We start from the raw sequence: 13,794 nt of genomic DNA, 5'->3' as shown, positions 1-13,794 counted from the left end.
CACATCTGGCAATGAGCACGTGCACAAAAGTACACATCTGTGTGAAAGACTTTCGGAGCTTAAAAGTGTAATGTACTCTTGGTACTTTTTCTGTTGGTGTCCATAAGTCAAATGATTTTTTGCCTCGTGTTAATTTTATATTCATAAGTCTCCCTTCACGCATCGCTTTCCAGAATCGCTTTCCCTTTTGGAAAATTCGTCAACATTTGACATAAAAAGTCCTTGAAATGACTATTAACTTTCTGGGATGAATTATTAATTGTTTAATGAGATGAGTTTCCAGCTTTCTAGTGCTACAGTTATATATGTCTTACGTTGTCGTTTCGCCATAGTTATAATTATACAAAGCTTTATTTCAGTAATTATTAGTTTTAGTAAGTATAACTTGGTCATAGTTTAACTTGGTCATAGTTTGGAACTGACGGACAGATATTGCAGACTACAGACAAGCAGAGGCAGCCATGGCTACATGCAGACGTACAGAATCCAGGGGGCGACTGAATGAGAGAGAGAGAGAGAGAGAGAGAGAGAGAGCAGGAGCTCCTAAGACCCGGTCTTCGTAAAGACAGGCGTGGCTGTAAGGCCAGAGCAGCACAGCGCCATATTGATCTTGGGACGTGCTGGGGAATAGAGTATGCTACCACACAATACGGCTGCCAGTCCAGCACAGCGGCAGCCAGTGGCTCGGATAAGCGCATCGTGGGTGGTAGTGTCGCGTCGCGCTCCTTCCAGTATCTTTATAGAAATAAGATTTGTCGAGCTTGCTTGCTTGCTCGCCAGTCAAAGGCGGTGCCGTGCATTCGCGACCTTAGGACTCTCTGTGCTCCGACGACGGCTGCTCTGTGACAGAGGATTCTTTCGGCGAAAAGTTGTTCCGCAAAATATTAATAATTTTATATTAAAAAAAAAAACCGCACGAGTCGAAAACTGTTATTTGCCTCCTCGCAGATTTTATGTACTAGTTTTGGTTAATTCAGTTTGTCATGCATTATTCCTGATCCCTTTTGCTGTTCATTCATGTATCACTTAAGTGTCGATTGTCCATTTCAGTTACAAAACTTTAAAAAAGGATAAAAGAAGGAACTCTCCGTATCCCATTCGTGCTTAAGTTTTTACCGAGAGAACCGGACCCCTTAACAAATTCTCCTCTACTTCATCGTACCGTTTTCGGTAAGTTGGAAATTTGCAGATTCACTGTGGATGTTAAGACTCTTGCACTTTCGCCGAGTGTTTGTGTGAGGTCAGGAGAGGACAGGAAAGCAAAGGAAGGAAGGAAGGAAGGAAACTTGAAGCAACCGGAGAGAAGAGAGCCGGCGCGTGGCTAAGTCTTCGAATGTGACCCTTGATTCAAACGAGGGATTTGAATATCTGATGTGGACGATATTTATATATATACACACTTGCGGACAAGTACAGATATTTCATATGCAAATACCTAACTCCCTCAGAATACGTAATTCCTTCACACTCACACAAACACACATTCACATACTTTGTAATACGTAACATACCAACGCATATGCATGCATACTCGCACACACTCGTAGTTTTGTATTTGAGTGTGTGTGTTTGTTTCCTTGCTTGTGCGTGCTTGCGTGGGCGTGTTTGTGTGTGTGTGTATGTGCATGCGTGTCGACAAACGTATGCACAGTGCGTTGAGGTATGACTTAAGAAAATGTAGCAGAAGCACTGGAGAATGTCATCTGATTCGCAATTTCTCTTTAAAGTATCAGAATGAAACGAAGCCATTCAGGGTAACAGAGTAGTATGATACACGAGAGAGAAATTGCGAATGATTTCCACTTCAAAATTTGTGTCAATGAGAATTCTACACGGGAATTGCAACACAGCTTCTTTCCTCCATTCTGCCCAGTCATTTTTACGTTTGTCACTCTTGAACATTAACTATTGATGAGTCTGACTTCCCTGAAGTTTATCCCCTCACTCACTGTTTCCAAAAATCCGTAGGAAACTTCAGGAAGCTTCAACGGAATCCTATAATCCCTCATCCTTCAGGAGGGTGTAAAGATTTATCACTTCTTACGGGGATTCAACTCCGTTCTTTTTCACTCTTGCTTTTTTTCCGTGGTTTTATTTCGGGTCTGGGCAAGTTATGTGCACTGCATTAAACATTTTTTTGACGGTAAAAGGGCATTCTGTTTTTCGCAAGCTGAGTTGACTGGCTCTTTTGGGGCATAAAATTGGAATTAACGCTTGATTATGGGGCGTTGAAATACAGTTGTGAATTAAAGTAATTCAGCCGTTTTCTAACTGTGCGAAACATGAATATACAATCTTAATATTGTTTATTTCCGTAATTTTTAATTTGTGTGCATTTCCCAGTTTTCTTGACAAATACACGCAAGCACACAGATCTTTTCCATATTCCTGTGCGTTTAAGTTTCTTGCTTATTGCAGAAGAGCGAAAAAATTTACTAAAGACTTGTTTTGCAAATGCTCAAGAACATTGGAAACATATTCTCCACGGCTGTGTGGGAGAAATTCCCCATTTTGTCTTTATTCAATGAGCAGTGCTCAAAATCCTCTCTTGTTAATTCATAATCGCATTTCTCTTATGTCAGTCATTTCTCATTCAGAAAGGTTAAGTAGATTACTTATTCATCTCGAGTTTCTGTTTGTGCGCCTGCTTAATCCTCGCTCATACCCTCGATAAAAATGAACAAATTCCTTTAAACAAATTCCTTTAACAAGTTCCTTTTAACCGGAGTCCGGATTCCCAGCCGGTCGTAACCGGTAGGGCATTTAAGAGAGAGGAGCAGGAGAATACGCACGAAGAATATGAACCCTTTAAACTGATATTCATAACTTTGCTGTATGTACAGAGCGGCAGCCATCATTCAAGTAAGATTAGTTTCTAAAGTATTCCTTGCCCTTTAAAGAAGAAGTTCTTTTATTATACCTAATAAGGCAGGGAAGAGTCCTTTATTATGCATAAGGAGAGAGAGAGAAAGAATAATTTAGGTTTTTGTTATGGTGGAATGAAGGGAAAGTCCACCATGTTGTATTCAGTGAAATGGGAAAAATTTCTTTTTACGATGAATATTTTTAGAGAGAAGGAGCAGTTCACCTCGTTTGGCGTGGAGCAGAAAATAGCCATTTGCCTGAATAGAGAAAATGTCCGTAGGTTCGTTGGGCATTGTTATGCCCAAGGAAAAGAAAAAGATTGAACAGAGAAGTATGGGGCATACCCACTTGACATTTTGGATGTATCTTACTGGGTGTGTGAACGATTTCTTTACGTTTCGCTCCTGAAAGAGTTAATTTATTTTTTCTCAAATTTTAAGTACGTTTCAAAGAAATTCTCTCTCTCTCTCTCTCTCTCTCTCTCTCTCTCTCTCTCTCTCTCTCTCTCTCTCTCTCTCTCTCTCTCTCTTACTTTTCACTCTGAAGAGAGAAGTAATTTATTTTTCTCAACCTTTAATTACCCTTCAAGGAACTCTCTCTCTCTCTCTCTCTCTCTCTCTCTCTCTCTCTCTCTCTCTCTCTCTCTCTCTCTCTCAAGTGAAGTCTGATTTTATGCTCATTTTTATGAAAGTAAGCAGGTATGTATGCATACAGAAATTACAGACACAGATGTATGTGCATCCGAACATCTATAAATTATAACTGTGCATGACATCTATAAATTATAACTATGTATGAGTATATATGTTTGCTTGAGTGAAGTCATACAAATATACTCATTAAACGGGAGAAAGACCCAGAATACAATTACTCTCATTCACTTTCGTTCTTAATGTTTAATGAGACCATTTTGTTGTCCACGATTCTAGTGAACGAAGGTTTTATGTACGCTTTAGAGAAACTACTGAATGACTTAGTCCAGTGGCCGTGGATGCAAGCATCAATTATTGCCTTCTTGAATAACGTAGTGTTTTAATGCTTTTCAGTAGAGAGAGAGAGAGAGAGAGAGAGAGAGAGAGAGAGAGAGAGAGAGAGAGAGAGAGATTAATCTATCTACATATATAAAAATGGATTATGTACAGTATGTATGTATGTATGCGTGTGTGTGTGTGTATGTTCCAGCGTAACTCTGAAACGCATTGAGCAATTTCAACCAAACTTGATATACATATGACTTACTGTCTGTTTAAGAATACTGTGGGGGTAAGACATCACTAGCACCAAAGGGCACCAAAGCGGGTTGGGGGTGGGAAAGGCTTCCCTGAAACGGGGCTGTTTCTTCCCGTAGAATTAGTAACTAAATAAACTCTGCTGTTCAGAGAGAGAGAGAGGGTATTAGTTATTAATAAAAAAGAAGTGTATAAAGGGAAGTCATTTCAGTGACGAATGCAAAAGAATGTGCAATGCAGAGACTGTCAGTGACGGGGCATGAAAGAGGCATGGCTGTTCCTTTTATACGACTCTGGAAGCAGTGCCAATTATTCTCATCATTCCACCATTAAACTTCATGAGAGCAATGACTGAATTTATCTTCTGAATTATAAGAATGAAGTGGAGTTACAAAGACTAGTCTCGGTTACAGCCTGTCGTAAAATGCAGAGGAATAGAATGCAGATAATTTTTTTTTTTATTAAGGATTTTCGTCAAAGAATGTTTGACAGAGAATTGTGATGTTGGTTAATGACAAGGAATGCGTCGGCGTGAATGGCGTTTTCGTTCGAGATTTCATATCGTGGAATGAATTATAGACATTCGCTGGAATGTTAGAGAAGAAATTCCTGTTGTTTTTGCCGTGCGCTATTTTTGAGTGATGTGGAAATGAAACCTAACGTGAGAATTAATATTTAATTGAATGTTATGTGACATTATTATTATTATTATTATTACTGAAACAAGGCGACCCTGTAACGAGGCTATAATGTCGAGAATTAAAAACCACAATAGTGCTAAAAATATTTTACATTACTGTGGCTTTTAATTCTCATTATTATTATTATTATTATTATTATTATTATTATTATTATTATTATTATTATTATTATTATTATTATTATTATTATTATTATTATTATTCAGAAGATGAACCATGCCCAAATGAAACAAAGAGTGTAGTGTTCATTAGAAAGAAATAAAGGAAGGTAAAGGGAAATACAGAATGAAGAAGTCAGTTATTAGAAGAGAAAAAAAATAAATTAACAAATTAATAAATAAAAAAAGTAAATAAACTATTAAAATAGAAGGAGAATTGTATTAGGAGAGTAATACACACAAACAGAGTATTTTGCTAACATTCAAAATACAGTGTGTATTAAACATAACACTCAATAAAATATTAAAAATCTTCACATCAATTAAAAACAGTGTAGCATAATAACAACTGGAATATTTTCTCTAACATTCCAGCGAATGTCTGGAATTCATTCAGTGATATGAAATGACTAACTAAAAAGGTATTCACATCAGCGCATTCTTTTTCATTAACTGACATCACTATTTTCTTTGTAAAAGAATAACATTGTAATAATTTCGAACAAAGTATTTTTCCATCCAGCATTGATGGTAAAATTCTATTTTCTTTCGAACACGCCAAACGTAAAACAATGTAATCTTTTGATTGAGTAAATATTTATCACATATCAGAGTGACGGATTTTATGACCCTGGGCTTTTAACGAAGGTGAAAATGATATTTGACAAACGAATGGATTTTCCTGGATTCCAGTTAGTTTTTTCGACAAAAGAAAGAATTATACTGTTCAAGATCAAAGCAACTACAGTATAAAGGGTTTTACTTTTTTTCCAGTCTGAAATAAAACCTTTAAGTTGCTAGAAACGATGTCTATATATATAAATATATGTGTGTGTGTGTGTGTGTATATATATATATATATATATATATATATATATATATATATATATATATATATATATATACATGTATATATGTATATATATATATATATATATATATATATATATATATATATACATATATATATGTATATATATATATATATATATATATATATATATATATATATATATATATATATATATATATATATATATATATTTTATTGACAGGACCTCACTGAAACTGGATGGTATCTGAGCCCATGAGATATTTATTCAACAAAAAATTACAAGACAGATACTTACAGTGAAGACTGTTAGTCCAGAAAGCTTGTAATTTTATTGAATAAATACCTCCGCCAGATACCATCCAGTTTCAATGAGGTCCCGTCAGCAATTGCATTAATGCACGCATAATTGTGTAAGTGATAAAGTTAATATACGTATAAATATATATGTGTGTGTGTGTATATACTATCCTGTGCATTCATTCGCGTGCTCGCATGCAAAATTTTTCGACGAATTGAAAAACAGGCGAGTCTGAGACCCCTGGCTCTCACTCTGCCGCGCCACTAACTATTGCAAATCGATAACCCTCCCCCACCCCACCTCCCCTGTATGTAGATTTTCTCTCGACTTGAGTGAAAAAGAAGAAGCAGCGAGCGAAGTGGTCGGTTGTCGCCGCGCTTTCCTCGTGAGAAAACTCCAGCGAGGAAAGGGTTAATAAGTAGCCTACGTCACCGGACCTAAAAATCGCGTTCGTGAGTGTTCTGAACTTCAGCAGAAGGTATCGCGAAGCTTCGAACACTCGCGGATTCTATTTTCGTTCTCGCTGTTGGTCAGATGTTGTCAGTTGTAGTGAGTGGGTGCAATAGAGGTATGTGTGGTGATTAACAGTGTTGTTTTGCGATGGAGGTAGGCGGTGATTGTCAGTTATCTTGCAGTAGAGATGTATGGTACTGTCAGTAGAATTTTTCCATAGAGTTATATGGTGATTCTCAGTATTACTTTGCAATAGAGATATGTGGTAATTATCAGTATTATTTTGCCATAGAGATATATGGTGATTATCAATTATCTTGCAATAGGGATATATTAAAATTAACATTTTTATTTTGCAATGTAAATATATGGTAATTAACGTTATTATTTTGCAATATATATATATATATATAATTACATATATATATGGTAATTACCATTCCTCTTTTGCAATATAGATATATGGTAATTACCATTCTAATTTTGTACTACAGATATATGGTAATTAACAGTAGTTAAGTGTACCTTAGTTTAACCAGACCACTGAGCTGATTAACAGCTCTCCTAGGGCTGGCCCGAAGGATTAGATTTATTTTACGTGGCTAAGAACCAACGGGTTACCTAGCAACGGGACCTACAGCTTATTGTGGAATCCAAACCACATTATGACGAGAAATGAATTTCTATCACCAGAAATAAATTCCTCTAATTCTTCATTGGCCGGTCGGAGAGTCGAACGCCGGGCCAACTGCGTGCTAGCCGAGAGCTCTACCCACCCCTCCAACGAAGAACTGATTAATTAACAATAGTGTTTTGTTTTTGACAAACATTATAAATTTTCTATCTTATTTATTTCAAATTGTTCCCTTAGGCTCGTTTGACTTTCTCAGTTCGGTTAGTTTCGAACGACTGTGCGAAGAAGAACACGAAAAAATCAAGGGTCAATAAAAAAAAACAAGAAAAATAAGAGGTGAGAAAATGAAGGAACAAGCAAACAAAGAAATGAATGGATAAGAAAAAAATGGGTCCTCATCGACACCGCTCTGTAAAACATGGAAGGTTATGAGTTAGTTAGAACCGAAAGAGGAAAGGTTTTCGAAAGTGTGGCAGCAGCCGGGAAGAACTTTCACCTAACTTTCACCAAGAGGAAAGGCTTTAGAAAATTTGACAGCAGCGGGAAAGAACTTTCACCAAGAGGAAAGGCTTTCGAAAGTTTGGCTGGCGCAGTGGGAAAGAACTTTCAACAAGAGGAAAGGATTTCGAAAGTTGGCTGGCAGCAGCGGGAAAGAACTTTTACCAAGAGGAAAGGCTTTCGAAAGTTTGGCAGCAGCCGGGAAGAACTTTCACCAAGAGGAAAGGCTTTAGAAAGTTTGGCAGCAGTGGGAAAGAACTTTCACCAAATTTTCACCAAGAGGAAAGGCTTTAGAAAGTTTGGCAGCAGCGGGAAAGAACTTTCACCAAGAGGAAAGGATTTCGAAAGTTTGGCTGGCAGCATTGGGAAAGAATTTTCACCAAGGGGAAAGGCCTTCGAAAGTTTAGCAGCAGCGGGAAAGAACTTTCACGAAGAGGAAAGGCTTTCGAAAGTTTGGCTGGCAGCTGTGGGAAAGAACTTTCACCAAGAGGAAAGGCCTTCGAAAGTTTAGCAGCAGCGGGAAGGGAAAGAATTTTCACAAAACTTTCACCAAGAGGAAAGGCCTTGGAAAGTTTAGCAGCAGCGGGAAGGGAAAGAACTTTCACCAAACTTCACCAAATATTTCAGGGCAAAGCCATAACGAAACCGTCTTGGACTTGTGGCGGGGGGGGCGACTGTTGTGCAATTGTGTTACATAGACTTCTGTCTTTTATAAAGAATTTATTTTGAATGGGTGCAGTTGATGGTTCTAGATACGGATGAAAACAGAGGGGTAATAATCAATTGGTTAACGCCTCTGCATTGCAAGGAGCACTGACTTACACACAGACACACACACACACACACACATACACACGAAGGTCTAGTGTGTGATGTAATGTGACTCTGTGGAGTAAATGAGTGACAATCACAATCACTTTAATAAGTCAAGGTTCTCCAGAATCGAATATTTTGGGTTATGAATCTGAAACGTATAATTTTTGTTTGCTTAACTTATAATCACTGTGAAACAATTAGTTCTCTCTCTCTCTCTCTCTCTCTCTCTCTCTCTCTCTCTCTCTCTCTCTCTCTCTCTCACACTGTTTTGAGATTCATAATTCATTTGTCTTCTGTTAGTTGAAATCATCTAGGCTTGCCAAGGGTAGTTCAAAACAACTTTAAATTCATTCTCTCTCTCTCTCTCTCTCTCTCTCTCTCTCTCTCTCTCTCTCTCTCTCTCTCTCTCTCTCTCTCTCTCTCTCTCTGTTTTGAGAATCATAATTCATTCTTTTTGTCAGTTGAAAATTAATCACCTACACTAGGCTTGCCAAGGGACCTTCAAAACAATCTCTCTTCTCTCTCTCTCTCTCTCTCTCTCTCTCTCTCTCTCTCTCTCTCTCTCTCTCTCTCTCTCTCTCTCTCTCCGTTTTCAGACTCATAATTCATTTTTCTTCTGTTAGTTGAAATGATCTAGACTTTCCTTTTCAAGGGAACGTCAAAACAACTTTAAATTATCTCTCTCTCTCTCTCTCTCTCTCTCTCTCTCTCTCTCTCTCTCTCTCTCTCTCTCTCTCTCTCTCTCTCTCTCTCTCTCTCTCTGTTTTGAGACTCATAATTCGTTCTTCTTCTGTTAGTTGAAATGATCTAGAATTTTCTTTTCAAGGGAACTTGAAAACAACTTTAATCTCTCTCTCTCTCTCTCTCTCTCTCTCTCTCTCTCTCTCTCTCTCTCTCTCTCTCTCTCTCTCTCTCTCGTTTTGAGGCTCATAATTCATTCTTCTTCTCTTAGTTGAAATGATCTAGACTTTCCGAGGGAACTTCAAAACAACGCTTGACATTTACAAGAGACGAATCTCCTTCTAGTGAGCAAACTTGGCAAAGCAAATGAAACTTTCAGAATTCTTCCCTGAAGTTGATTTGTCAATTTCTGCGCGGTGAGAAGTCTAGGGGAACATGTGCTCACTTCTTAGTATCGGGTCCCGAAACCGGGATTTAGACAAGTACTACCAAGCTCTAGACAGCGATGTGCAAACATCTGTTTAGGGACTTTCAAAGATCCCCCCCCCCCACAAGGGAGGTAGTGCCATGCCATCAGTGCACTTCATGCGGTGCACTGTAGGCATTACTTAAGGTTCTTTGCAGCGTCCCCTCGGCCCCTAGCTGCAACCTCTTTCATTTCTTTCACTGTACCTCCGTTTATATTCTATTTTTGCAATCTGACTTTCCACCTCCTCTAACAATTGTTTCATAGTGCACCTGCAAGAGGCTTGCCTCCTGTTACACCTTTCAGACCTTCTTACTGTCACCTTAGCTTTCAGCGCTGAATGACCTCATAGGTCCCAGCGCTTGGCCTTTGGCCTAAACTCTATACACCGGATTCCGAATTCAAAGGTTTCTTTCCTAATCGGTCATTGAGAAATAGGTATCCAGGGACTCTTAAATGGTATTCTCCTCAAGGCATATATGAAGTTTTCCGTCTAGTATTGTACAGAGGATGAGAATAGTTGTTTTAGTGTAATTATTACTACTTAAGTCTTCTAGATTCGTATGGTAGTTTTCATCATTTCAATATTGATGGTAGATTTTATGAAAAGGTTATTTACAATATAAATAAATATAAATAGTTTCCAAGCCTATATCAGTAGAGATAGATAACTGTAAATGAGTATATATTGTTTCCAAGCCTCTATCAGTAGAGATAAACAACTATAAATAGATATATATTGCTTCCAAGCCTATATCAGTAGAGAGAAATAACTATGAATAAACAGAAATTGTTTCCTAGCCTATATCAGTTGAGGTAAATAACTGTGAATAGATATATATTGTCTCCAAGCCTATATCAGTACAAATAAATAACTGTGAATAGATCTATATTGTTTCCAAGCCTATATCAGTAGAGATAAATAACTATAATTATCACTACTTAAGTCTTCTAGATTCGTATGGTAGTTTTCATTATTTCAGGGTTGGTGCTAAAATGTTGAAGATGCTGTTTACAATATAAGTAAATACAAATTGTTTCCAAGCCTATATCAGTAGAGATAAATCACTATAAATAATATATATATTGTTTCCAAGCCCATGTCAGTAGAGATAAATAACTTTAAATAAATATAAATGGTTTCCAAGCCTATACCAGTAGAGAAAGTAACCGTAAATAGATATATATTATTTCCAAGCCTGTATCAGTAGAGGTGAATAACTATAAATAGATGTATATTGTTTCCAAGCCTATATCAGTAGAGAGAAATAACTATGAATAGATATAAATTGTTTCCAAGCCTATATCAGTAGAGATAAATAACTATAGATAAATATATATTGTTTCTAATTGTATATCAGTCGAGATAAATAACTATAAATAAATATATACTGTTTCCTAACCTATATCTGCAGAGATAAATACCTATATGTTATCGGAAATATTTTTGGGATGGATTGTATTTCTTAGTAGAAAAAATTACCATTCCAAATCTGTACATTGGAACTATCTTTCCAAAGATTATACAAGTGGATAAGTATGCTTTACAGAAAATTGAAATCTGATGAAATTGTTCTCTCGCTACAATAGAAAACAAACATTTGTTTTTAAAGAGAATTTGTTTTATTTTCATCAAAAGAAGTCACTTTATTGAATTTAGATATGGATTTTCCACAATCATTGAAAGAATAACCTAGGACTGAACGAAATATTTCGATATGACGAAAAAACATAAATAAAAATCAAAACAAATATGGATACACTATATGTATTTTTTTAACGCGCTGAAACCCTCTTCTGAAATGTATGAAATACCTGCATGAATTTATTTTGAGTATTTTGCAAAACCAACTTTTCCCTGGTATGGAAATGACTATTATTATTATTATTATTATTATTATTATTATTATTATTATTATTATTATTATTATTAGTATTATTATTATTATTATTATTATTATTATTATTATATTATTAGGGAGGAGACCTTCTCTTAGGGCAGTTGCATTAAAAATATAGCTGTTTCCACAGCATTTAATTTATACAGTCTTCTCTAATCTTCTTATCTTTATTCTTTTCCTCAACCTGTAGCTGGTAGATACAGGCTGAGGAAAAAAGAAAGATAATAAGAAGAATAGAGAAGACTGTATAAATTAAATGTCGTGGAAATAGCTATTATTATTATTATGATGATGATGATGATGATTATTATTATTATTATTATTATTATTATTATTATTATTATTATTATTATTATTATATTCAGAAGATGAACCCTACTCGTATGGAACAGGCCCAGGGGGCATTGACTCGAAATTCAAGCTTCCAAAGAATATGGTGTTCATTTGAAAGAACTGACAGAAGGTAATGGGAAATACAGAAAGATGAGATAAATTACGAGAACATTTTTAAAATATTTCCTTAACATAGTAAGATCCTACGCTGCCTTCCTCGTGAAATGAAGAAATATCACTTTCCTTTGCTGGGTTGTCATTTCAGTTGTAAGTAAGACAGCGCTCCTCTTAAGTAAAAGTGGGCGGGGAATTTACGGCGACGTTCTTGCTTGATGTTTGTGGTGGACTCGAAGTCACCCGAGAATAAATTAGAATAGATCAGGCAACAAGGGAACTCGATTTTCTTTGTCGTCTTTTCGGCAGAAAGACTTCTCCATCGGTGTAACAAGCGGTATTTACGGCTTATGGGACTTTTAACAACTCCTGTGCAGGACATTTTTGTGTGTGTCTCTCTCTCTCTCTCTCTCTCTCTCTCTCTCTCTCTCTCTCTCTCTCTCTCTCTCTCTCTCTCTCTCTCTCTTACACCGTGGCCTTGTTATCTTGGGAACTAAATTCAAGTCATACATACACACATGTGTGTATGTGTATATATGTGTACATACGTATGTATATATATGTGTATGTATTCATGTATGCATGTATGTATGTGTATGCATGTGTATTATGAAGTTAGTGTGACATCACTTTTGCACAATGTGCATGATTTTCCAGCAAGGTTCAGGAGAAGACGCCTGATAGATCTCCATTAATAAAACGATTACTACGAGATCTGTCTTATTTTAATGAATTAATTTTCATAGTTACGCTTCTGAATTGATTATTTTCTCTTTCTTTCCAGGTACGCATCCCCTGCTCTCTTATTATTAGGGTCTCGATAAATTCACCAGGTAAGAGTTTGTTTCTTTTGATGCACGGTTCAAATGATTTCTGTATTTTTTTTTTTTGAGAAATTTCATGAATTATATTTCATCGGTGCTTTCAACTACACTAAAACATGTCAGTAATGAAATCTCATTTTCATCGATTCATTAGTTACTTGTCTTGTATTTTAGCTTACTCATTTAGCTTTTATTGGAACGTCTGACATAAAATACATAAACGTGATATTATCATCGTAAAGAAAGTACAGTTATGGAGACGAGTTACTTTATAAGTCATCTTATTTAACAGTTAATAACCACTTTCAGTTAACCATTTGCTAGGTGTACCATATTTTAGTTTGTTCATTTTGCTTTTATTGGAATATCTAAAAAAAAAATAACATATCTTAAGTTGATTCAGTTTGGAGACGAATAACCTTATAAATCATCACATTCAACAACAAAGAACCACTTTTTAATCCTTCATTTGCTACGTGTCCCGTATTTTAGTTTGTTCCTTTTGCTATTACTGGAACGTCACAAATAAAAGTAACATAATATTAAAAGAATAGAATTTGGAGACGAATAGCCTTATAAATCATCACAGTCAACAACAAAGAACCACTTTTAATCATTCATTTGCGACGTGTCCCGTATTTCAGTTCATTGATTTTGCTTTCATTAGAGACCATTTAAGAAACAAATGGCTTGAACATTAAGAACACACGAAAATACATTCACAGAAACAAACATCCTTATATATCATCAAATTTACCAACGAAGAATGAAAAAAAAAAATCGTATGTTGTAACTTCGTTTTCTCTCTCTCTCTCTCTCTCTCTCTCTCTCTCTCTCTCTCTCTCTCTCTCTCTCTCTCTCTCTTTTCTGCGTCCGCAACGCCTAACTAGACCAGCTTCTATTCCTTTGCCAGAGTTAACCTCAAGTTCTTTCATATCCCCGGCAGCAGAAATGAAGCCTGAAAGGGGACAATTTACCCCCCGCCTCC

General features: G+C 36.3%; 2 protein-coding genes across 2 annotated transcripts in view; both read left to right on the top strand.

The window, feature by feature from the left end:
• LOC136842997 (ABC transporter F family member 4-like) overlaps positions 1-13,794 on the top strand; it is a 196,347-nt gene that overhangs the window by 41,450 nt on the left and 141,103 nt on the right. The gene's annotated exons all lie outside the window — the stretch shown is intronic.
• Cbp53E (Calbindin 53E) overlaps positions 631-13,794 on the top strand; it is a 295,119-nt gene continuing 281,955 nt past the window's right edge. Inside the window, 3 exon segments of the mRNA XM_067117208.1 lie at positions 631-706; positions 1,051-1,170; positions 12,767-12,815. The gene's annotated coding sequence lies outside the window, so the exon portion shown is untranslated.

The sequence above is a fragment of the Macrobrachium rosenbergii genome, chromosome 2 (assembly GCF_040412425.1).
Source record: "Macrobrachium rosenbergii isolate ZJJX-2024 chromosome 2, ASM4041242v1, whole genome shotgun sequence".
Lineage (NCBI taxonomy): Eukaryota > Metazoa > Arthropoda > Malacostraca > Decapoda > Palaemonidae > Macrobrachium > Macrobrachium rosenbergii.
The sequence above is the reverse complement of the archived record's forward strand: the minus strand, read 5'-3'. Positions and strand labels throughout refer to the sequence as shown.